General features: G+C 43.8%; 1 protein-coding gene across 1 annotated transcript in view; it reads right to left on the bottom strand.

Annotated features, from left to right (window-relative positions):
- The window catches only part of LOC126252476 (diuretic hormone receptor-like), a 1,022,674-nt gene that overhangs the window by 729,953 nt on the left and 266,065 nt on the right, over positions 1 to 26,656 (bottom strand). Inside the window, exon 2 of the mRNA XM_049953370.1 lies at positions 6,725 to 6,776. The gene's annotated coding sequence lies outside the window, so the exon portion shown is untranslated. The remainder of the gene's footprint in view (positions 1 to 6,724; positions 6,777 to 26,656) is intronic.

Here is a 26,656-nt window from a genome sequence, read left to right as displayed (position 1 = left end):
CTCAGTCCGTTGCTACCTGTGGCTTTACGGATATGACCGTTTTTATTCCGAGCACCTCGTTCTTGGTCTTCCGCTCTTATTATTCCCTCTTGGCTCTTGGCCGTATTGCATATTACCCGCCCTCCCTATAGCTTACCCCGGTTTTTCTCGGATTTTGAAACATCTTGCACGGTTTTATATTATCGAATGCTTTTTCCAAGTCAACGGATCCTATGAACGTAACTTGACTTTTTTTTTTTTTTTTTTTTTTTTGAGGTCTTGGTTGTATTATCAACCGCAACGTCAGAATGCCTCGCTGGTGCCTTTTGTTTTCCTACAGCCGAACTGATCGTCATCTAACACAACCTGAATTTTCTTTTGCATTATCCTGTATATAATTTTGTCAGCAACGTGGATGCATGAGCTGTTAAGCCGATTGTGCAATAATAGTCGCACTTTTCAGCTCTTGCAGTCTTCGGTATTGTTTGGGTGATATTTTTCCGAAAGTCAGATGGTACGTCGCCAGCCTCATAGATTCTGTACACCAGCGTGAATAGATTTTTATTGCCACTCCCTCCAATGACTTCAGATATTCCGATGGAATATTTATCCCTTCCGTTTTTTTTTATATTTTATTTTTTTCCTTTTTAAGTCCTCCCTTAATGTACTCTTTCCACCAAACCACTCTGTCCTCTCCATTTAACAGTGGAGTTTCCGTTGTACCCTTAACGTTGAAGATTTCCATTCGTTTTTAGCTGTACTGCCTATGCGCTATTCCTTATTGCTGTACATATTGCTGTATTTCAACGGTATCTCGTCATTCCTTAGTCCTTCCGTACCTCACATCTTTGGGTATTGATTCTTCATGATCAATCTCTTAAATTTCAGCCTACTCTTGATCACTACTACATTGTGATCTGAGTCTGTAACTGCTCCCAGGTGCGCCTTCCAAACCAGAATCTAATTTCGTAATCTTTGTCTGGCCATGATATAATATAACTGAAATCTTCCCTCATCACCCTGCCTTTTCCTAGTATACCTCCTCTCTTGTGACTCTTGAACAGAGTATTCGCTATTACTAGCTGAAATTTATTATAGAACTCAATTAGTCTTTCTCCTGTCTCATTCCTTGTCGCTAGCTCATAATCTTCTTTAACCTTTCTTCTACTCCTTCCCCTACAACTGCATTCCAGTCCCCCATGACTACTACATTTCATCTCCCGTTACATACTGTATTACTCTTTCAGTATCTTAATATACTTTTTATCTTCAGTTTGTGCCTTCAGCATGTATACCTGAACTGTCGTTGTCCGTGTTGGTTTGCTGTAGATTCTGATAAGAACAACCCTATCACTAAACTGTTCGAAGTAACAAACTCTCTCCCCAACCTTCCTATTCATAACGAAACCTACTCTCGTTACACTATTTTCCGCTGCTACTGATGTTACCCTGTACTCATCTGTCCAGAAATCCATGTCTTCTTTTCATTTCACTTTACTGACCTTTACCATATCTACGTTGAGCCTTTGCATATCCCTTTTCAGATTTTCTATCTTGCCTACCACGTTCAAGCTTCTGACATTCCACGCCACGACTTGTAGAACGTTAGCCTTTCGTCGGTTATTCAGTCTTTTTCTCATTGTCACGTCCCCCTGGCAGTCCCCTTCCGGAGATACGAATGGGGGTATTTTTCGGAATCTTTTGCCAGTGGAGAGATCATCGTGACACGTTTCCTGTTTCAGGCCACATGTCCTGTGGGTACACGTAATGTGTCTTTAATGCCGGCCGGTGTGGCCGAGCGGTTCTAGGCGCTTCTGTCTGGAACCGCGAGACCGCTACGGTCGCAGGTTCGAATCCTGCCTTGGGCATGAATGTGTGTGACGTCCTTAGGTTAGTTAGGTTTAAGTAGTTCTAGGTTCTAGGGGACTGATGGCCTCGGATGTTAAGTCCCCTAGTGCTCAGAGCCATTTGAACCATTTTATTTGTCTTTAATTCTGTGGTTTCCAGTGCGTTCTGTGTTCTCATGCTGTTTATCATAGATGATTTTTCCGACTTTAGGGGAAGTTTCCCACCCCAAGAGAGTGCCCTGAACCACTGCCAGCTCCTCCGCCCTTTTTTACAAGGTCATTGTTAGAATGAGGCTGGCTTCTAATGCCAGAAGTCTTAGGGCACCAAGGCTGATTATTAAAATTTAAGCAGTTATGGATCTCGAACCTGGGCACTTGGACGTTTTTGTTTCTAATCAACAGCGCTACACCTATACCATGGGTGTAGGATAAAGTGATAATGCTTTAAGCCTCTGTTATGTGTAACTGTTCTGTTTACTAAACTTAATGAAGAACCCTGGGAACTTGTGCAGAAACCCAATAATTGTTGTAAGCGCGACAGGAACAGTCGCAGGGTTGCAGCAAATGAAACGCGGCGGGACCGAACGGGTGCGGCCCGTGACAAACAAGACCGACGAACGGGAATGGAAGGACAAGCACGACGACAAACAACCGAGCATGACACCAAGATCAACAACAAAATATTAACCAACGGGTTCACAAGAGATAACCTCATGAAATCAAAACAACGTCCACTCGCAAACGGGAAGTAAGCACGCGCAACGTAAACACGCTGTCTGTAAGCGAGATATCAAGCGACTCAATGCGAACACCAGAATGCCTCGCAGAGTTTTTTTTTTTTTTCTTAATTGTGATTTCATTCCCCTGCCCCATAGGGGTATGGGAGGGCTGTCAGTGGCACAATCCGCTGTTCTTTGGCTGAATGACATGACAACTAATACAACAATAAAAGGTTACATATAAGGCAATAAAAAAGGGGGACATGAAACAGAGTAAGGGGTGATAATGGAGGGAAAAATACACTGACATGGAGACAATTAAAAAAGTCGACATACAGTTAAAAAACACAGCTGGGGATTCGTAGAACACAACAAAGACACTGAAGTCACATGCACAGGTTAAAAGTTAGCGACAGTATTAAAAACACTCCCGAAAAACACATTTTAAACCCAATTGGGGCACACACGATGAAGAATAAAACTGCCAGGTGGGACCTGCCGAGGGAGAGCTCTGAGAGGATGGAAAATAAGGGGAGAACAAGGTGCAGCAAGGGGAAGGGGCGGCATGAAAAGAGTAATGGCGTCAGCGGGTGCACCAAGAGGCAGGAGACAGGTGGGGCAGGAGATGAAGAGGGAAGACAAGGCAGGAGGGAGTGCAGAGACACTGAAGGGGAGCACAAGAGAGGGAGGGTGAGTAGGAGGCGAAAGCCAGCCAGGAGAATGGAGGGGGAGGAGAGGGAGCCCTGAGGAGGAGACAGGAGGAAGATGGGGTTAGAGTTGTAGGTAGATGTAAGGGCAGAGCTCATCATTGAGGAGGGGTAGATGGTTGACGTTGCATTGGGATAAGAGGCGGAGGGTGTGGAGATGGTGGGACACAACGGTAAAGGCACGGCAATGGGCTGGGGGTGGAGAGGAAGGGAGACACCAGGGGGTGAGGTGGATCAGGGCGGCAGACAACATATAGTGTGCGGATGTGTTCAAGGAAAAGGAGAAGGTGAGGGAAGGGGATGAGGTCGTAGAGGAGTTTAATTGGGCACGGAAGGCAGATGCAGAAGGCGAGGTGGAGTGCATGGCGTTCGAGGATTTGGAGGGATTTATAGAACCTGGGAGGGGTGGAAATCCAAGCAACGCTGGCATAACAGAGGATGGGGCGGATCTAGGATTTGTAGGTGTAAAGGATGAGGGAAGGATGCTGAACCCCTGTCTGGCCAGACAGGAGTTTCAGGAGGCGGAGTCTGTTGTGAGCTTTGTGTTGGATGGTATGGAGATGGGGTGTCCAGATGACATGGCAGTCAAGGGTGAGACCAAGGTATTTGAGGGTAGGAGAGAGGTGGATAGGACATCCATAAATGGTGAGGTAGAAATCATGGAAAGAGTGGATGTTGCAGCCTATGATGATCGTCTGGGTCTTGGAGGGGTTGATACAGAGGAACCACTGGTTGTACCAAGTGGTGAATTGGTCAAGGTGGGTTTGGAGGGTACATTTGAACTGTTGAAGGGTAGGATAAAGTGCTAGGAAGGTGGTGTCATCAGCAAATTGGAGGAGATGAATGGGGGGGGGGGGGGAGGTTTGGTCATATCAGCAGTGAATAGGAGAGGGGGAAGGATGGAGCTGTGAGGCACCCCATCAGAGGGATAGAAAGAACGGGAGTTGGAATTGTGGATAGTCACATAGGAGGGACGATGGGAGAGGAAGGAAGCAACTAGATGTTAGAAAGTTGATGGGGAGAGCATAGATCTGGAGTTTGAAGAGGAGCCTGGGATGCCAGACACAGTCATAGGCGTTCTGGAGATCAAGGGAAACAAAGTCAGTGGAGCAATGGGAGTTGAGTTGGAGGGAAAGTAGATTGGTAAGGTTAAGGAGCTGGTCGTCAGCTGAGAAGGAAGGCCAGAAGCCACCCTGGTTAAGGGGAAGGAAGTGGTGCCGGTTAAGGTGGCAGCGAATATGGTGAGAGAGGATGATCTTGAAGACCCTACTGAACATGGATGTGAGGCAGATGGGACGAAGATGTATCAGAGGGGCTTTGTTGGGTTTAGGGAACAGCAGGGCATGGGAAGTCTTCCACAGGTCAGGGTAAAATCCTGTGGAAAGGAGGACATTGTACAGGGTAGCAAGGACAGCCAGGAAGGCTGGGGGGATTCCTTGAGGCGGCAGTAGGTGACGCCATCAGGACCAGGGGCAGTGTTGTGTTTGGAGCAGAGGATGAATGTGATGTCATGTGCGGTGATGGACATATTGATGTCTGAGGGGGGTAACTGATCCAAGTACTGGAAGATAGGGGCGAGCAGTGGGACAGATGTGTCAGTGCGGTCAAGGACAATGGGGAAGATGGAATAATTAAAATGGGGATTGTCAGGAATGGAGAAGACCTCAGAGAGGGGGGAAGCAAAATGGTTAGCCTTACTGAGGTTATCAGGAAAGGGTCGATCGTCGTGGAGGATAGCGTAAGGCAGGGTGGGATGGCTACTATTAAGGTGGTGGGAGTCTGCTCAGTAATTGGATGAGTTGACAGGGAAGGTGGAGTTAAGGCGTGTGCATGTCTGGCGCCAGTTATTTGCTGTAAGAAGCTTCTGGAGGTGTCGCTGTAATTGCCAGAGGTGGAGCAGTGTATCCCGGTCATGGGTGCGAAGTAAGGAGCGGTAGAGCCTGCAGATTCACGCAGAAGATGGATGGCCTGTGGAGGAAGCGTAGGGCAGTGCGGGTGAATGAATTTCGTAGGGACATGGGCCTCCACAGCATCAGTGATGGTCTTCTGAAGGAAGGAAGAGACATGGGTGATGTCAGCAGGATGGTGAAAATTGAGGGGATGACTTTCGACATGTAAGGCAATGGATTCCTGGTAGGCATCCCAGTCGGCACAACAGTAGTCATGGAAAGACTATGGAGGGGCAGCTGGGCGGGTGGCTGCAGGGTCATCACGGGCAGAGGAGATGGTGGGAAGGACAGGGAGATGGTTACTACCAACGTGTTCAAGGACGTCCAACTCTCTGAGTGAGAGGCAGGCGCCTAAATACACGACAGGGTATGTCGTTATTGGCCACTGGGACCACGTGCTCCACAGTGGCGCCCTCAAGTTAGACTCGGGCCAGGAGCACGCACAGCCACATCTTACAGTGCGACTGCTGCAGAGACCTCTAGTGGTCAAAGAGTTCCATACCGTCTAGCACGGATTCGAAACCTGCGGCGCTCAGTACCAGAATAATTATGTCTCACCCTCTGCTCCCCAGTCCATTTGTTTACTGCACTTCCTCTGCCATTAATTAATAATCTACATCTCTGCATTGCTAATTGAGAAATCCTTCACATCTGAATGTTTAACACATTAAAATTGAGTGTCTCGCCTCCGTGAGTGAAAGCTGGCGATGCACACTGGTAATAAATTTTCGTAAATTGGGATACACCTCCAATGCAAGACAGTGGTTAAATTCTATTTATAATGTAGCGAATTGCTAATACTGCTGCTCTAATTTAGGAGGATGCTCTAAATTACATGTTTACATACAAAAAAAAAAAGGTTCAAATGGCTCTGAGCACTATGGGACTTAACATCTGAGATCATCAGTCCCCTCGAACTTAGAACCCGATTAAACGTAACTAACCTAAGGACATCACACACATCAATCCCCGAGGCAGGATTCGAACCTGGGACCGTAGCAGTCACCCGGATCCGGACTGAAGCGCGAAGGACCGCTCGGCCATACATACAACACATGAACAGCTATTTCCTGATGACGCGTGTTCTTTTCCAACTTCTGACGCCGTTATATGGAATCCTTCTATGAATACCAATTAAAGATAAATAAAAGTTTTTCTGTACTAAGTAAAAAAGGGTTTTGTCTCCATCACATCAATTCATTCCGACATTCAAACATCCAACATGATTAAGTTAGGAAATTAAATTTACTGCTTTGTCCATACAGTAGGTGGCACTACTGTTTAAAAGGTTCTACATTCTGACTGAGAGCGTAATGCTTTTGCGATAGTGAAAATTTACCTTATATTCGTAGTACGCTACATATCTGTAAATTACTCGTATGAAGCAACATTTCAGATACCATCACGAATACGTAATAATTGTGGAAATAACTCACTCCTTATTGCAGAAGTTGTTGCGAATGAGTTTTGGAACTTTTCAGTCACCGTTTCTATATAAAAATTTACGTCCTTGAGGTACTCACCTGACGCGCCTCAAATGGAATGTTGCGTCAGCTTTCTGTCGCCTCGAATAACCTGAAATAATGATAGCACATCAAATGGGTCAAATGGCTCTGAGCACTATGGGACTTAACATCTATGGTCATCAGTCCCCTAGAACTTAGAACTACTTAAACCTAACTAACCTAAGGACAGCACACAAACCCAGCCATCACGAGGCAGAGAAAATCCCTGACCCCGCCGGGAATCGAACACGGGAACTCGGGCGTGGGAAGCGAGAACGCCAGATAGCACATCATTAAATTACTTCTTTCATATGTCGGAGAAGTAACTCGAAAAGTTTCTTGCTGTGTGACTAACTTTGTTCGTCATGTACTTATAAAACATGATAAATATTACTAGAATTAATGAGAAGCTGTTCCAGTTGGTAGTCACTACAGGTTTTTGGTCTTCACTTTAGGCCATTTTACATTAGGCCAGAATTGACGTACCATCAGCAACTGGGTCAGCTTGGCATTAAATGAACATACAGTTGTGGATCGGCACCCCTGCACAGGGGAATTACTAGAAGGCCAAACATCCAAGGAATAGATATTTTCGTTAGATTGGCGGCAATGTGGAAATTTTTTCTAGTAAGATGAAAACGTAGCAGTAAAGGAGACGTGGTGGCTAGTGTTCGGTAATAGCGAACTGATCAAAATTTTGAGGTTAATAAAAGTGACAAATTAAATACAAGGCAACCGAATTCCCCAAAAAGAGCCAATTTATTCTCATAGTAAATTACTGTGTTTTTCCATGTGGAATAAGAGAAAATGTTCATGAAACTGAGTTAAAATATTTCGAGGAAGGTGAAATTTTGTGTCTGAAGTATATGCACTGATTTTGAAACATTCTCTTTCCTATAATAAATTATTTATTCGATCGTAGATCTTTTGATGTCATATTTACATTAGTTACGTTGCTGTTCTGTAAACTATTTATTGTAAAAGATATATATGTGGCATAGCAACGGTGAAGCCAAAATCTTATGAACTTATGTAAATTTAATTGATTGATTGTAAGTAACCAGATGTATATGACAGTGATTGCCGAATAGGTCAATGAGAATCGTTGATTAATTTTCTATTTATAGTGAGAGACCTATAAATCGTATTGCCAGTTTATGTTACTAAAAAGAAAATTACGATACATTATTATATACTAATGTTATGAGAGTATATTATTAAACATTTTAATCAGTGAAAGTATATGGGTGAACCCCTCGGTGATTATAATTAAACTTCTGTGAATTTTATCGATAGCGTATGCTATTGAATTCCCTGACTTTTCCTTTATAGGGTATAGGAAAACTGGCACTACCAGTCACAATAAAAGATTATTTATTCTTCATATGACCGGTTTCGGGCTTGTGCCCTTCCTCAGCTGTTTACACATTCATGTAAATGTGCATCTTTTATTGTAACTGGTAGGAAAATTTTTCTACGCCCTATATTAAAAGTTTTATTTTCAAATCCCTGTGAAAGAAACCACTGCTTAGAATGACGTCAAATTTGAACGAGATACTATCGAAGAATTAGGATACGTTATTGGAAACAAAAAAAGTAACGAAATTTTACCATCAGATGGCGTTGTGAGAGGCAGAATATACAAAATGAAAGATGCGGGATATCCCGCTGTTCCTCTCTTTGTGTCTGAGGTGCTGGTAAATCTATATACGAGACCGGTGACTGTGCGCCCGTGGGTCTTTAGAACTTCATGACGCTCACGGTTATGGAAAGGGCCTTATAACGATGTCTATGGATGACCTGGAGAAAATTGTTACGAAATTCGAAAAGACACGATCTTTTGAAGTGCAGTGTGACAGGAGAGGAAACAACTGATCCAGTGTCAGTACAAAATGTAGCCACGACATTGGAAGAGGGATCCAGCGGTGGTGTGCAGACATGCAGTACGCAGGGAACTGCCTGAACTTTGGACATGCCTGTGAGTTCGGTTCATAAAATTCTATGGAACATCGTGCATTGCTAACCATGCAAAGTTACCATTGTTCTGGAGTTGCTTCATGCTGACTTCCCTATAAGACAGCGTTGATGGGTGCAGGATTATTTATATGCATTATGGTGCTCATCCACACACTGCACAACCACTGCATCAGCTGAAGCAGACGCTTTTGGAAATGCTAGAATTATGAGCCCTCCTTTATTTATAGCCCGGCCATTCAGAACACGTGATCTCAACCTGTGTGACTTCTGGCTGTGTGGTTACCTGAAAGATACCGTGTTGAGTGCTCCGATTACACACCAAACTAAACTGAAGGCACACATTGCGTAAAACATTCTTAGCGTCACATTGTAGCTTTATCCCTGAAACACTCTCATCTGTTGTACAAACGCTGTTTCTACATGTCAGTTTGCGGCAGAAAACGCTGCACAGCGTATTGAATTTGTCTTGAGCCAGTTTAACGACAGTTAAAATTGATGTAATTGTTGCTTTTTATGTGGTTTGTGGTCTCAGGACGATTAAAAATCGTTTTACCATCCGATGTGGTAAGACCTTGCCGTGGTAGATGGGCTTACACAACCGGCAGTGCCGCAACTTTTGAGTGCCAAACTTTAGGGTCATGCACACGGCTCAGTATGGTTGGTTCAATGTGCAACTCACATGATAGCCATCATATTGAATTCTTCTTTCATTTGTAACAGAACCCATTTACAAGTAGTGGAAAAATTTCTGTAAACTCTTTTGTGTTTCAGTGACGTTTCCTCCTTCTTCAAAAATATTTACTTCAAATTTGAAACAACTTTGAGCAGTGGTTCCTCTTTTTACAGCACTTTAAAACTGAAACTTTAATTGTAATCATATGAACACTCATAGGCAGCATGTGTGTACGTATATACAGCATCTCCTCCAAAAACTCTGTATGGGTTTCAACCAGATTTTGTACTCAAACAGGAAATTATATGAATGACACCACTTGAGATTAGAACCTCCTAGTTTCCAAAGGAGTGGAGATACAGACAAAAACATTTTCCAGTCCCTGCTGTGTAAGCTACCCTGCAGCACAACGGATTTATTGTGTAATAGTAGTATCGGCCTGCTTGACTGATGTGTTTTGCAGGAACTACACATGCAGACAGGCATAGGTGGGAGAAGGTTGAGATGGAAAGAGTTTCGGATGGACAGAGAGTGTGCAATAGGGCTAGTACAGGAAGAAAGGGGGGCTAGGAGGAGCTGCTTAGGTAGAGGGGAAGAAGGATATGGACAGAGAGAAGGAGGCGAGGAGATGGCTAGGGAGAGAGAGGCTGAGGATGGGGGAGATATGGTAGGAGGAGTTGGTGAACAGATGGAGAGAGTGCGAAGAGGGATGAGAAACATGATAAGCTGCATGAGGTAAATGGAAGTCATAGTGAGTAGGTGGAAAAGGAAATGGGAACAACCTCTTGTTCAACCTCTTGGACAGCGAGAGGAAGGAGGGGACAGAGGCGATGGAGATACAGAAAGGGTGGGAAGGAGGAGACGAAAGATGGGTGAGGTGGACCAAGGGGGCAAAGGAAAAGGTTAAGGAGGGAGGAGGCGCAGACGTGGGCAATATATGTGTCGCATGCACATGGGACCAAAGCTACGGGGAGAAGGCTAGTATGTATATTCATATGTTCGATAATGTTTTACTTATTGCCCATCTGAAGGCCCATACAACTTCACTACCACGTTTTTCACATACAGTTGATTGATGACAACATAAGCTAATATGTAACACTTCTTCACTGCCTCAAATTCTTCAAATTAGCTACACCAGCATGAAAGCATAGTTTCACACACTCATGGTGTACGACAAAATATAAATATAGAATAATGAATTACAATATGAATATTTACGTGAGAAGCTGGTGAAGTACATGTCAAAATACAAAATTAGTGTCTGTATTGACGTAAAAGTGGAAATAACAGAAAATTACAGACTCATGTTGAAACACACTCACAAGTGGAGGCCACAACGTTTGGAACGTGGACTTACTGCAAACTTCGTACACTCGTAGTACTCCATGAGGGCAACAAGACGTGTAAGCGGTAGCGAGTACTTCTCAAGCGTTACTGAGAAAATCGCGAGATAATTTCGGTCGTCAAATATATATTTGTGCGTGGCACTTTTTACCATGAAGCGGCGGCGGCCAAATGGTGTCGTCACGGTAGCTCAGCAGTTCCGTTTCAGCCGCGCTCGCGAGTGGCCGCTTTTAACAGTTGCGCTGCACTTCCGTGTTTACATGGCTGTACTTGTGCTCCGCCGAGTGCCGTCCGTCCGCTAATCACCGTGTTCGTTCCTGTTCCTTGTGATCTGATCGCTCTTTCTGGTCTTGCTGCTGCTACTTGGAATTTCGGTTGTTTAACCGAAATTGCTTCGCTGGATTAACCATGGCTACAAACCTCAGGAAGAATACTCTGGTATTTGCTTTTGACAAGGAATCCCGTCCTGTTCAGCCGACATCCCTGGAAATAGATGATTGGATTACACAGGTAATTGATCTAAATTCTGAAACCGTTCATACCTGGCAACTGGATCAGGAAAAATACTGTGTTTTTGTCAAGTTAATCAGTGTTTCGACTGTTGATGAAGTGTTACGAAAGTGAGGCTATAATGGTTATAAAAGTAAGGTTTCCATCTATAGAGTGGACATTCATTACAAAACCGTTCGTGTCTTGAATCTTCCCATTGAAATTGAAAATGATAAGATTAAGGAAGCTCTTTCACACTACGGAGACGTTAAATCAATTGCAAATGAAAGATGGTCGCCTCGCTTTAAACTGCAGTGTTTTAACGGGGTCCGCTGTGTAGAGATGGACGTTAAGACGAATATTCCGTCTCACATAACTGTTTGTGGGTATAAGGCACAAATTGTTTATACAGGTCAGGAAGCTGCATGTCATATATGTAACGAAACCGGCCACTTCAGACAGGAATGTCCGCGGCGAACTGTTGTTCTTAAAAGTAATTAGATACAGCGTCAGAAGCTTACCTTAAATGATCTGTTACCAAAGAATAGCCCGGAACAACTGGTTGAGGATGTTAACGCAGCGGGCCAAGCTGATGTCTCCCTTCACGATAACAGTCAATTTTCCCCGTTAACAACAAAAGGAAACCCTGTTGCCACTACTCGTGAAACTGAAACGCAACCGAAAAAACGACCTCTGGAGATAACTGATAGTTGTTCAGAGGACGAGCTGTCTTGTGCCACTCCCTCACTTCGCAAGCAAAAACAGTGCGATGAGGAGGCAGAGGAACCTGAAGGCAAAATGCGAATGGAAACTAATGAACAGAAAGATAATACACATACGGTACCAGAAAATAAAGGGGGTGTAAGCAGCATTAATTTGCAAGAAACAACAGGTGCAGTAGCCGACTGCAAAGATCTGAATCTATCTGTTAATAAACGAATTCAGGTTGCAAAACTGCAGTCTCCATTTGTTTCCCTAGATCAGAAAGTGAGTGAAATTAATAAAGAACGAGGAAGTGGTGACCAAACTGAAATCACGGTCAACACCTCAGGGCAGGCGCCGGCAACCGAAATTGCGAAAGCGTCTGCTGCTGCTCCAAATAAGCCGATAAGTAAAATACCGACGCAACCAAATGAGAATGTAGCTCGTAACCAATGGAAGTGAAAATCCGGTAGAGGCGACCCAAGCCCAAAGAATGTTCAGTCCGAAACGGTCGTACACGAATCACTGGAGGAAAAATCAGAAAGTTTACCAGGAAATCAGTCTGCTTGCGTTACAAGAGAAAACATCAGAAGCAGAAAAAAAAACGGGACAGTAACTAATAAACTGATTGAAGTGTTATTCCATGTTCAGCCTTCCGAGAAAACTGTTACAGCTTAACTGAACCCTGAACCACATGAAACTATATTAGTTCATCAAAACAACTACATAGTGACAGCACAATGACGCAATCTTATTCTGTCACCACTATAAACATAAATAAAATCACGACCTGTCTGAAATTATCGGCCCTTAAGGAATTTTTGTACGAATCCACGACTGATATTGCCCTGTTACAAGAAGTTCTAATTTCGGATTTGGTAATTCCCGGTTTTGTCAGTTACACAAATGTGTCTCCCGAAACAAGTGTTGGAACAGCTATTTTAGTGAGGGAAGGTATTACAGTAAGCGAGGTGGAACGACTGGAATCCGGAAGAGGAATAGGACTAAATATCTATGATGTGACTATCGTCAACTTGTACGCCCCTTCAGGGAGTTCTCATCGAGTTGACAGGGCACGTTTCTTCAAAGATGACCTGATATACTTGTTAAGGAAATCGCCAAGACAGTTATTACTTGGAGGTGATTTTAATTGTGTTTTAAATCGAAAAGATTAGTTACCTAATTTTAATTTCTCAAATGAACTAAAACAACTAGTTACTGGTTTAGAATTAAAGGATGTATGGGAAATCAAATACCCCTCCAGTGTTGAGTTCACTTATGTCACGGCAATATCACGCAGCAGGATTGATAGACTATATATTTCTAAAAATCTTGAAACTTCCGTGACGAAAGTAGAAACCATTCCTACGTACTTTTCAGACCATTCAAGTGTCTTAGCTTGCATAAATCTAACAAGACAGCCGGTTCGCCGATTCAAGAATCAGTGGAATTTGAACACTTCCTTGTTAGTAAACCATGATTTAGAAGATCTGATTAAAGAAACATGGGCAATATGCCTGCGAGCCCGTAGTAGATATGCCACTGCTATTAACTGGTGGGTTAAAATGGCAAAGCCAAAGTTGAGGAAAGTTCTTATTCAATGCAGTGCCCAGAGAGCAAGGGAAATGAAATGCACTATAGAGTATTACTATTCCGGTTTGAGGGATCTATATGATCAAGTTTCAGCGGGTTCCTCGCTTTGGATAGCAGACATCAAAAAATTCAAAGCCAAGTTACTTAATATCAAGAGAAGTCAAATGGAAGGGTTGAAAATAAAATCGAAGGCAAATTCGGTGTCAGAAGGTGAAACTACTTCCCTATATCATTTAGTGAAGCATACGAAAAACGGGAGAAGGACTTTTATTGATGAAATTCGAACAAAACACGGTACAATTCTCAGAACCCAGCAGAATTTCATGGACGAGATTTATCGCTATTATTGCGAGCTATATTCTGTACATAAAAGTAGAGATGCTTCCTTGGAAGAATTCCTTGACATCCTAGCCCCACAGCTGACAGAAGATGACAACGAAAATTTTCTCGAGGTTGTCATTGAAGAAGACGTGTATGAGACTCTGTGCGCCTCACCACCAGCAGAGTTTTACATCCGTTACTGGCCAATAGTAGGTGCAAAACTCACGGACATTGTAAATGAGGTTATTCAGGGTAAAATTATTCCGGCTGAGTTTAAGGAGAGTAAAATTGTTCTGGTGCCAAAAAATAATGGAAACAAAGATTTAAATAATTTTCGTCCAATTTCACTGCTGAATTCTGATTATAAATTAATAGCTAGAATAATAAACAAGAGAATTTCATGCCTTAGAGATAAAATTATTAGTCAACATCACAAATGTGCGCAAGGCAAAACCATTTTTCAAAATCTAGCGGAATTCAGGGATATCATTGCAATAACTTCTGTAACAAACATAAAGTGTGCTTTATTGTTTTTAGATTTTTATAAAGCGTTCGATGTAGTAAATCATGAATATCTTCTACAGACATTGAAGAAAATAGGTTTCAACGATAGGGTCATACAGCTGATTAAGAAAATAGCAACTGGAATAAATGCTAAAATAGCGGTGAATTGTAAACAATCCAGGCCGATGCAAATAGGACGAGGTGTTCCTCAAGGAAGTCGTCTGTCCATGTCGCTCTTCGCCATTTCGCTGGAACATTTCCTCCGACATGTCCATGCTAGATTAAAAGGCTTAACATTATCAGGAAATAAAACAGTTATAAGAGCCTATGCTGACGATATAGAGGGTCATTATAAGGAATAATGACGAGGTAACCACGCTAGCAACGGTGATTGATTCGTACTGTAGAGCATCTGGAGCCAATGCAAACGAAAAAAAAAGTAAGATGTTAAATCTCAAAGGTTTTGATAATTTCAACGTCGAGTAGGCAAAAATAGTCAGACAACATAAAACACTTGGGATCACCCTGACAGCATGTCCTATGAAAATGACGGCTTTAAATTGGAAAGTTGCAGCAGATAAAGTGCAAGGAGCCATTGTAGAGAATTTAACTCGATATATGAACGAAGTTCAAAGAACGCAGTATATCAACTCTGCATCCTTGCTAAGGCTTATTATACTGCCCAGCTGTTTCCAATACCGAGAATGATAGCGAGGAGAATAATATCCAAAATCACCAACTTTTTGTGGAGAGGTGAAGTGTTCAGAGTACCTGCTAAAGTAGCCACTTTCGATCCTAAAAATGGTGGACTAGGATTAACTGATGTAACGGATAAAGCCTCTGCTCTTTTTATCAAAAGGCAAGTTAATTTATTAAGAGACTCGCGAGAAAGCATAACCAGCCAACTTTTCGAGATCATTAAACCTCCAAGCCTGCTTCCCCCGATTGACGTGCAGAATATCAACAGTCGCTTACAGCACGTGAGGATTTTCTATGTTGAGTTTAGTTATGTCAGTGTCGAACTCAGGCAGTCACGACACTTAACGTCGAGAGCCATAATGCGGGAACGAAAGAAAAGCGAAGGAAGAAACAAAATAGAACGACAGTTTCCAAACATTGAGTGGACTGAGATTTGGAAAAACATTAGTCCTAATGTGCTCACGTCTAATATAAAAACGTCATGGTACAAGACAGTTAACAACATAGTTAGCACCAATGAAAGACTGCACGAATCGGACTCTGTGAAACAAATTTATGTCAACAATGCCATCTAGTTGACACAATAATTCACAGATATACTTGCAGTGGTCACATGAATAGTTGTAAGTGGGTCCAAGAGCAAATAGCTCTGATTACAAGAACATCCCCTGAGTATATATCGCTGTCATTGATACACAGGCCTGACGCACGCTATTTCCCAGAAGCAAAAAATAGCGCTGTGTCCTGGTTGCTGGGAAATTTTGTTAACTACGTCCTTAACAAATTAGGATCCGATAGCATCATAGAGTTCAAGGTACACATGCTGTGTGAGTTTCACAAAATTAGAAGCTATTCGAATCACAAGAAAAAGTTGGGTAATATGTTAAAAATTGTATTTGAAAGAATAGGCATTGGTTAATATAAAAAAGAAGACTGCGTTGACAGTGATGTATTGTAGTTACCTTAAGGATACTATTTAAGATTACAGTATATTTATGATGTATACTTTTTCTACTTCAGAGAGTAGTTTTTGCAACTTATAAGCTAATGTACAGAACTTATGTGACATTGAGATTGTGTGTCTAAATAGTGTCAAAACACAAAACATTAAAGGTGCATTATTGGCTTATACTAGAAATTTGTAAATAGACAGTTTTTATAGAAATGTCCTTATCGATTGTTTAAAACCATAAGATTCTATCTGATAAATGTAATATTCAATGGCTGGCACATTGCCCTGTTCATTTTTGCACTGCGATGTGTTAAGTCAGTTTTTCAGTGAAAGACTGATTATATAGATCTGATCCAGTGAAAAACTGATTATATAGATCTGATCACTTCAGATACTTAAGATTCAATTAATGTCCAGAAAGTGTAGTTGGAAGGCTAATCAACTTTATTATATATCTCCTTTCCGCCATTCTCAAGTATTTCAGAAATTGTCTAATATGATTATCAAATTGTTTTATATTAAAATTATCCCATCAACTTGCTGATATCCATCATAAAGAAATTATGCTTCTGTAAAGATTGCACCTCATGTAATTCAAAGTGCAGATTTTACTTCTTCAGGCGGAAGTTTAACTGTCTTTAAAAATGTTGTTCTTGATGTTTAAATTAATTCTTTCTGGTAATTAGTCAGTAACACAATCCTCTGTTGTCTATCCTTAACGTCAGCGTAACTGAAATGATCAAACCGTTTTGTTTAAATAACTTCATGTACGCATAACTTAGTATGTATTTGGAGTGTAACATTGTTTTTTAATAAATGTTTTTATAAAAAAATGCGTGTTCGGCCAGAGCGTTAGCTACCCTCTGTAGTTAAGGAACTGAGCAAACGGATCAACAAACAAACTGAACGCGTGTCATCGGACTTCCGCCTTGAACAAATTCAACGAACAATATATAACAAAATGATTTTTTTTAAAAAACGTGGTTGGCGTTCAAGCCCCGTAATCGCTGGATCGAGTTCCGTTCGTCAGTTTCTTTTTCTTGTTTTAATTTTAAACACAGTAATTTTCTTTACTACTTGCATTACAATTGATATAATGGGAAAAATACATGTAATCGGGTGAACTTTTGTTAAATTTACAATGTTATTTGGTAGTACACTAATTTTTACTATCACAAATAATATAATATTCATAACTACCGACTAGTAAACGACCAAACGCATAAAGTGATATAGAAAATGTATGCTTGTCCGTGTCTTCAAAATTGTTCGTATTTAATCGAAAGAGAACGAGAAATTGCTTCTCGGAACACGCTATTAAAATACTCTCGATAATGCATAACCAATTATCAGCGCCGATTTTTAAGGAAATACTGCGTTATGCATGGTTTGATAATTATCGTCTGAAAGAGAGGCTTTTGAAAATGTTAACGAGATTTGTTTTTCCACGGAAAACCTCAAAAGACCTGGCGTATGCGGAAACATAGCATTTATTCAATACAGCTGGTATCGTGGAACTTCATTTTTTCCACGTTTTTACGAAAAATACCATCCTGCAACTTGTACTCGTAATGTCGAATGCGAAGATTAATTCTACATCTTTCGAAAGACGTCTGTGCTGGTCAAAACTTGGAGGTAACAAGTCGTTTCTGGCTCCTTCCAGGTATAAGGAAGTTCTAAAATCACGGACCATACATTTTCAGTATCACTTTATACGTTTGGTCGTTTACTAGTCGATAGTTATGAATATTATATTATTTGTGACAATAAAAATTAGTAGACTGCCAAATAACATTGTAAATTTAATAAAAGTTCATCCGATTACACGTATTTTCCCATTATAGCAATTGTAATATAAATAGTAAAGAAAATGACTGTGTTGAAAATAAAAAAAGAAACACAGACGAACGGGACTCGATCCAGTGATTACGGGGATCGGACGCTAACCACTCGGCTGCCGCCGCTTCATGGTAAAAATGGCCACGCAGAGATATACACTCCTGGAAATGGAAAAAAAGAACACATTGACACCGGTGTGTCAGACCCACCATACTTGCTCCGGACACTGCGAGAGGGCTGTACAAGCAATGATCACACGCGCGGCACAGCGGACACACCAGGAACCGCGGTGTTGGCCGTCGAATGGCGCTAGCTGCGCAGCATTTGTGCACCGCCGCCGTCAGTGTCAGCCAGTTTGCCGTGGCATACGGAGCTCCATCGCAGTCTTTAACACTGGTAGCATACCGCGACAGCGTGGACGTGAACCGTATGTGCAGTTGACGGACTTTGAGCGAGGGCGTATAGTGGGCATGCGGGAGGCCGGGTGGACGTACCGCCGAATTGCTCAACACGTGGGGCGTGAGGTCTCCACAGTACATCGATGTTGTCGCCAGTGGTCGGCGGAAGGTGCACGTGCCCGTCGACCTGGGACCGGACCGCAGCGACGCACGGATGCACGCCAAGACCGTAGGATCCTACGCAGTGCCGTAGGGGACCGCACCGCCACTTCCCAGGAAATTAGGGATACTGTTGCTCCTGGGGTATCGGCGAGGACCATTCGCAACCGTCTCCATGAAGCTGGGCTACGGTCCCGCACACCGTTAGGCCGTCTTCCGCTCACGCCCCAACATCGTGCAGCCCGCCTCCAGTGGTGTCGCGACAGGCGTGAATGGAGGGACGAATGGAGACGTGTCGTCTTCAGCGATGAGAGTCGCTTCTGCCTTGGTGCCAATGATGGTCGTATGCGTGTTTGGCGCCGTGCAGGTGAGCGCCACAATCACGACTGCATACGACCGAGGCACACAGGGCCAACACCCGGCATCATGGTGTGGGGAGCGATCTCCTACACTGGCCGTACACCACTGGTGATCGTCGAGGGGACACTGAATAGTGCACGGTACATCCAAACCGTCATCGAACCCATCGTTCTACCATTCCTAGACCGGCAAGGGAACTTGCTGTTCCAACAGGACAATGCACGTCCGCATGTATCCCGTGCCACCCAACGTGCTCTAGAAGGTGTAAGTCAACTACCCTGGCCAGCAAGATCTCCGGATCTGTCCCCCATTGAGCATGTTTGGGACTGGATGAAGCGTCGTCTCACGCGGTCTGCACGTCCAGCACGAACGCGGGTCCAACTGAGGCGCCAGGTGGAAATGGCATGGCAAGCCGTTCCACAGGACTACATCCAGCATCTCTACGATCGTCTCCATGGGAGAATAGCAGCCTGCATTGCTGCGAAAGGTGGATATACACTGTACTAGTGCCGACATTGTGCATGCTCTGTTGCCTGTGTCTATGTGCCTGTGGTTCTGTCAGTGTGATCATGTGATGTATCTGACCCCAGGAATGTGTCAATAAAGTTTCCCCTTCCTGGGACAATGAATTCACGGTGTTCTTATTTCAGTTTCCAGGAGTGTATATATCTGACGACCGAAATTATCTTGCGATTTTCTCAGTAACGCTTGAGAAGTACGCGCTACTGCTTACACAATTTGTTGTCCTCATGGAGTACTACGAGTGTACGAAGTTTGAAGTAAATCCACGTTACAAACGTCGTGGCCTCCCCTTGTCAGAATAAATTCAAGAAATGAGTCTTATGGAATAATTATGGTCAATAAAATGAATCTGAGTGGGTAAGTATATGCCGAAGATGTATAGCATTAGACAGTAAGAGAAATTACAATGATTTTGTTCACAAAAATAGTAAAGGTGGTTGCTGATAACGTTAAGCTATTTTTAGGTTATTGCTCTACACGTTTAATTTAATTTACTTTATTTTATTTCACGTTACTTAAGAATGATTTATTATTGCAGCTGTGGTTCGTCTAATGAAAGTAAATGAAAGGCTATTTGTATTGTGCATATGCATTATTTGTAAAGTGTCTTGAGTGGCGTTAGGTGAGCTTATTAGTGCTTATAAGCTGTCCTTGAACTTTACGTAGTAGGTCTGCGTTCCTAAGATGTCCATTACTTGGCTTTTTACGATTTCGACTTAATATCCCCGTGCCACTTTTCACTATGTTTTGGTTTCCTTTGTACACTGTATACACTGGTGGCAAAGCAACATTAGCATCCAAAAAGAAAGTTTGAGTTACTACTGTCAAAATTAGGTTTCATTTCCTCAAGAAAAGAAGCAAAAATTTCACAGTAAACATTGCGTTCACTGGGTGGATGAATATATTATAAGGTATAGATTTTTGGAGGTAAGTATAAAGTTTGCGAAAAGCTCATAGATTTGTCACTCTAAGCTGGATTTGAAAGCTATCAAGAAGAAAGTGTAAAAGTGTGTTATGTGTTTGAGATTTGGTTTCAAAAGGTACCAGGAAAAAGCAGTCAATTTGTGTGAAGCACCTAAATTAAAGCACACAGTGGTTTATTTCATATAACGCGGATTCGTAAACGGTGAACGATGAATAAATGTTGATGAAGCGATAAAATACGAGGAGTAATATCAAAGAAATGCAAAGATTGCGAGGCGCTAGCTTATCTAGCCCCTCCCATCTCCGCATATTTCAATTTTATACTGGTGTAAAACAGAATCGAGTTACGCGACTTCATTTAGTTTTTGGTTTCAGTTTTTCTGTCAGTAAATGAATGGCTACGAGGTTAAGGTGTAACTATCTTCATCAATTTACTTTCATAGTTTTATCTCGCAGTTAAGATTCCAAAAGTGTATGTGTTACTCAGGGGAAACTTTCTGGACCATTTCAGTTCACTCTTTTCTGTTGTGCTGGATTAACTGTAAAGCGATCCTTTGTCCAGCAGCTGGCTGGCACAGCGACGCCAATCCGGCTTGCGGTTACGGGCCTTGAAGTCGGCTTCAGCCACAGCGTGGGCGGTACGCGAGGGACTTGTAGGAAGCGGGGAGTAATTGTTCTCTTTGTGTGCCCGGCCGCACTGACAGTCTAGCCATCCCATTGGACGCAAGCGTGGACAATACGAAGTGGAGGAGCTGGGACGTTAGCTTTAGCTTCAGTTGCCAGGGCCGGACGAAGCACCAGTTAATGCTGTTTTTGAGTCTGGCCCGGGACGGAAGAATGTAAGCGAAAAAGCTTTCAGGACCTGATAGCATCATTCCTGGAGTCAGGCCATCATATAATCACCAAAGTATCACCTGCTTGGTATTCGTTCAAATTATTTTGGAAAAAAAAAGTTTCGAGCAGGCGCGTCACTGGATGGGTGGGTTTTGGGTTCACTTTCTGACTTATTCGAGGGCTAATCTGATTCGCTCTTTCCTCTTGGGCACACCGGTGGGACCTCAAATTTTATTGCAAATTATTTTCATTGGTAACTGCGTCTGCGTCTGCCCAGCGACTTCTCGGGTGCTATGCTAGGAGGCACTGGTAAGAGGTTAGGTGGAGAGCAGCAGTGGCATCCATTTGGTCAGGGGTTTTGGTACATGTTGGGATGCGTGTTCGAACCTCAGTGGAACGTCTTGAGGCTTTCGCTGCATGACGGAGGCTGACTGCTGGAATACGAAATTTGTATCCGCTACAGGCACGTATTGCTAATGCGAGAGTTGCAGTGGCACCTTGACGTCTGCTGCTGTAACCTGCTAGTCAGCCATGTTAAGAACAATGCAGTGCTATGCACTGGGTGCGCAGCGGAAGGCATAGGAATATATTTTAAATCACATGACATTGGGCAAAATTAAATGTATTCCGGGTGAAGTTGAGACTCAGGTCTGGTCAAGAGGTGTTTAACTTCTACCTTGCTTTTCATCCTATGAAGAGCTTGTAACACGCCCAGGAGTACGAATGGGTGGGGGGGTACCTTGGACTGGTTGTGCTTCTGCTTTTCTTGACCGTGCGCCCTGTCCACACCACGTACCTGGTAATCCCGCCGCCGTCGTATTGTTCTGCTCCACAGCTGGCTGTTGCCTTGCCTGAAATTATCTATCGAAAAAAGGCAATCGGGTTTAGGGGAGCCATTCAACGTTTAAACACAACACTGTCCTATGTCTGGTAAGGACATCAATATTCTGAGACTATATGACAACCACAGGTTGCACTGTTTACACTCTAAATCGTAAATGTTTATCCCAATTAACAATCTTGATGATTAACAGTCCAAAATATAATTCAGATGAGCGTACGCGTAACCGACACGACGCTGGTGATGTTGATGATGCGGAAGCCGAATGATCGAACGATAGTTCTTACGCTCGTCACACATACACATACATGGTAATAGTCCTCCTTGTCACTAGTAATGCTATAACACTGTTCGTATTGTTAATTTTTCAGTTCTCAGTTCTCACTTGTACGAGCGTGCGCGTAACCGGCGCGGCGCGGCGCGGCTGATTGTTGATGGTGCGGTACGCGATGATCGAACGCACGTTCTCACGCACGCTACAAATCACTGGCACTTGATTGCAATCTTTTGTGGTAAATAGTATTACTGATTCACATTTGTTCATTCTTGGAGACCGAACACGGCGCGGATGATCGATGCTATGCGACACGCAACGAGAGGATACATAAATACGTTATTAAGGCCACTGCTCATTTTCAATTACTTCTTGACGCACTTTCCTCTGAACCATTTCCAGATGTCATCACTTTACTATAATAGCACTTGTAGCAACACTTCAACCTGAATACTAACAACGCTTCTACATGCAGGGCTACACACTACACAACATAACAGTTTCGTGCCCATGCTCAACTCGCTACAGACGCGACTGCCCGCAAAGATACTCCACAGCTAAGCCAGCGATTTGACAATACGCTTACAAGCTGCGTGGTCACTTATTTAATGAATCAGACTAGGGAGATCATTTGCCTCGATATTCGAAGCCACAAAGTTTTAATATATATGAAGACAGTAACTGTTCTCGAAAGAACAGATTACTGTTGTTGACCGTGCAGCTTTTCCCTGGAATAAATGATGTCTACCTGAAACCCTCAGCTGCCGACAAGTGTTGTTGATATACCTCGATGTGGACAGCTGAAAATATTAGTCATCATTTATTCCAGGGAAAAGCTGCATGGTCAACAACAGTAATCTGTTCTTTCGAGAACAGTTACTGTCTTCATATATACAGGGTGTTTCAAAAATGACCGGTATATTTGAAACGGCAATAAAAACTAAACGAGCAGCGATAGAAATACACCGTTTGTTGCAATATACTTGGGACAACAGTACATTTTCAGGCGGACAAACTTTCGAAATTACAGTAGTTACAATTTTCAACAACAGATGGCGCTGCAAGTGCTGTGAAAGATATAGATGACAACGCAGTCTGTGGGTGCGCCATTCTGTACGTCGTCTTTCTGCTGTAAGCGTGTGCTGTTCACAACGTGCAAGTGTGCTGTAGACAACATGGTTTATTCCTTAGAACAGAGGATTTTTCTGGTGTTGGAATTCCACCGCCTAGAACACAGTGTTGTGGCAACAAGACGAAGTTTTCAACGGAGGTTTAATGTAACCAAAGGACCGAAAAGCGATACAATAAAGGATCTGTTTGAAAAATTTCAACGCACTGGGAACGTGACGGATGAACGTGCTGGAAAGGTAGGGCGACCGCGTACGGCAACCACAGAGGGCAACGCGCAGCTAGTGCAGCAGGTGATCCAACAGCGGCCTCGGGTTTCCGTTCGCCGTGTTGCAGCTGCGGTCCAAATGACGCCAACGTCCACGTATCGTCTCATGCGCCAGAGTTTACACCTCTATCCATACAAAATTCAAACGCGGCAACCCCTCAGCGCCGCTACCATTGCTGCACGAGAGACATTCGCTAACGATATAGTGCACAGGATTGATGACGCCGATATGCATGTGGGCAGCATTTGGTTTACTGAAGAAGCTTATTTTTACCTGGACGGCTTCGTCAATAAACAGAACTGGCGCATATGGGGATCCGAAAAGCCCCATGTTGCAGTCCCATCGTCCCTGCATCCTCAAAAAGTACTGGTCTGGGCCGCCATTTCTTCCAAAGGAATCATTGGCCCATTTTTCAGATCCGAAACGATTACTGCATCACGCTATCTGGACATTCTTCGTTAATTTGTGGCGGTACAAACTGCCTTAGACGACAGTGCGAACACCTCGTGGTTTATGCAAGATGGTGCCCGGCCACATCGCACTGCCGACGTCTTTAATTTCCTGAATGAATATTTCGATGATCGTGTGATTGCTTTGGGCTATCCGAAACATACAGGAGGCGGCGTGGATTGGCCTCCCTATTCGCCAGACATGAACCCCTGTGACTTCTTTCTGTGGGGACACGTGAAAGACCAGGTGTACCGCCAGAATCCAGAAACAATTGAACAGCTGAAGCAGTACATCTCATCTGCATGTGAAGCCATTCCGCCAGACACGTTGTCAAAGGTTTCGGGTAATTTCATTCAGAGACTACGCCATATTATTGCTACGCATGGTGGATATGTGGAAAATATCGTACTATAGAGTTTCCGAGACCGCAGCGCCATCTGTTATTGAAAATTGTAACTACTGTAATTTCGAAAGTTTGTCTGCCTGAAAATGTACTGTTGTCCCAAGCATATTGCAACAAACGGTGTATTGCTATCGCTGCTCGTTTAGTTTTTATTGCCGTTTCAAATATACCGGTCATTTTTCAAACACCCTGTATATATATAGTTAAAGGCTACCCAGCCTTTGACCTTCGTCTGTGCGAATGTGCACCGGTTGCCCAAACTCTTACGGGAATCGCCAAAGCGTGCGCGAGTAATGAGTGAATGGGCAAATGTCTATATGGTACATTACATATGTAGAACTGTGGACAGTTGGGAATATGAGTCTCACGTAAAGCGTGCAAGGGATAAGTTCCTGCAGTCGCGCTATGCATCTGTGTCCTCGGTGGCTCAGGTCCGCTGTTAGCAGTGGTGGGTCAAGGTCGTTGTGCCTGTGTCCCCCTGTTAGCGCACCGCGCGCGCCAGTGTTTACTGTTTACCTTCCGCTGCGGCGAGTGTCACGCGTCCGTGTCTCGGTAGTGCCATGGCGCACTCGTATCGCAAGTCCACAATTAAGATCACATTTCAAGCGGACTACGCAAGACCTCGAGCACTTGACATTGAACGTTTCATCCGGGAAGAACTTCATATTGCACCTCAAAACATCATTGGGATCCACTTTTCTATAACACAAAGTGTCGTCTACATAAAAATGATCAATGAAAAGGCGTGCACGGATGTTGTGTGTCGACACGCTTATGGACTTAAATTCAAGCATTCTGATGGTCACATAGGAACTGTCACGATCGACCACGCTGGATTAGGCCTTCGCACTCTGAGGGTCTTCGAGCTGCCATTCGAAGTCCCGCCAGATGTTGTGATGACAGCTTTCAAACCGTACGGCAACGTGCTAAGCCACTTGGCTGAAAAATGGCAAACGTTTGAGACGTACCCCGTCTTAAATGGAGTGCGACAAATTAAGATTTAACTGACGAAGCATGTGCCATCCTATTTAGTAATTGGCGGCTGCAGAGCCATTGTCATGCACGACGGACAACCGCGTACTTGCGCCGGCTGTGGCCACGAAGGACATGTCCGATCGGCCTGCATTCAACGCCGACTGACTCAGACACCGGTTGGTGAAGTTCCATCCCTGGCGACGCCTACTTCACTCCCCATCACGTATGCAGCGGCTGCAACCGCAACAGTTGTTCCTGCCCTGGATCGTAACACCTTATTGCAGTCAGTGGTCGATAACAGTGTGGCGGACAGCATATCCCCCTCTACGACGTCATCGGCACACTTGCCTCAAGACGGTGATCAATTGTGCCACCAAGACGAGCCGAAAGAGAAGATGGAAGTAGAAACTGAAATTGTCCCGACCTCTGCCTTCCTACCAATGGAGACCGCATCAGATTATTGTCGCCCGCACTCTGACACAGAACAACATGTCCGGAAACAACGGTCCCCTCGAAAATGCAAGAAACGGCGCCATACGCCATCCGATGATTGCCTGCTTCGAATGTGTGACCCGGACGAACATCCGGCGTCGGACGACACTCAGGACTCTACCACCACAACTCACCCTTCCCGTCACGATGCTACAGCGGATACAATTTCTGAGCCTCAGTCTGACAACATCCCTTCTGCTACTGAACATGCGCGCAAGCGCTCTACTGACAGCACTCAACAACAGTTACCAATTGCTGCATCTGATTCTTGGGCGGATGATGTCGAGGATGAGCCACAGCACCAGGAGGATGCCGAAGGCAGAGATGCTCCCTCGGCTGTACCCAGCACCGACCAACAACAGTGACTGCGGCTGTATCGTCAGCCTCTGTGGGGCCGCCCCTGCCGCCCACACCTGGCCTCCTACACAACCCAGTTGCCGACCTGGCTGACCAAACATACCGTCTAGCGACAATTAACATCAACAACATATGTGCCCGACATAGACTAGCGATGTTATAGGATATACTCAACGGAGCAGACATCGACATTGCGCTCCTTAAAGAGGTGTATGTGACAGACTTCAAGGGACCCTATGGCTACAAGACTTGGGTCTCACATGCGTCTGCCAATGGCAGTGGTGTGGCGATCCTCCTCCGCGAAAGTATATCCGCAGAAGACGTCGAGTATCTCCCTGACGCAAGAGGCATGGCTCTTACTATCCAAGGAGTCAAACTTATTAACATCTATGCACCGTCAGGATCTGGTAGGCGTCGCGAACGATCCACCATTTTCGCTCATACAATCACGCCCCTCTTTATGGGCCG

Source organism: Schistocerca nitens, chromosome 4 (genome assembly GCF_023898315.1).
Source record: "Schistocerca nitens isolate TAMUIC-IGC-003100 chromosome 4, iqSchNite1.1, whole genome shotgun sequence".
Lineage (NCBI taxonomy): Eukaryota > Metazoa > Arthropoda > Insecta > Orthoptera > Acrididae > Schistocerca > Schistocerca nitens.
This window is presented reverse-complemented; position numbering and strand designations above follow the sequence as displayed.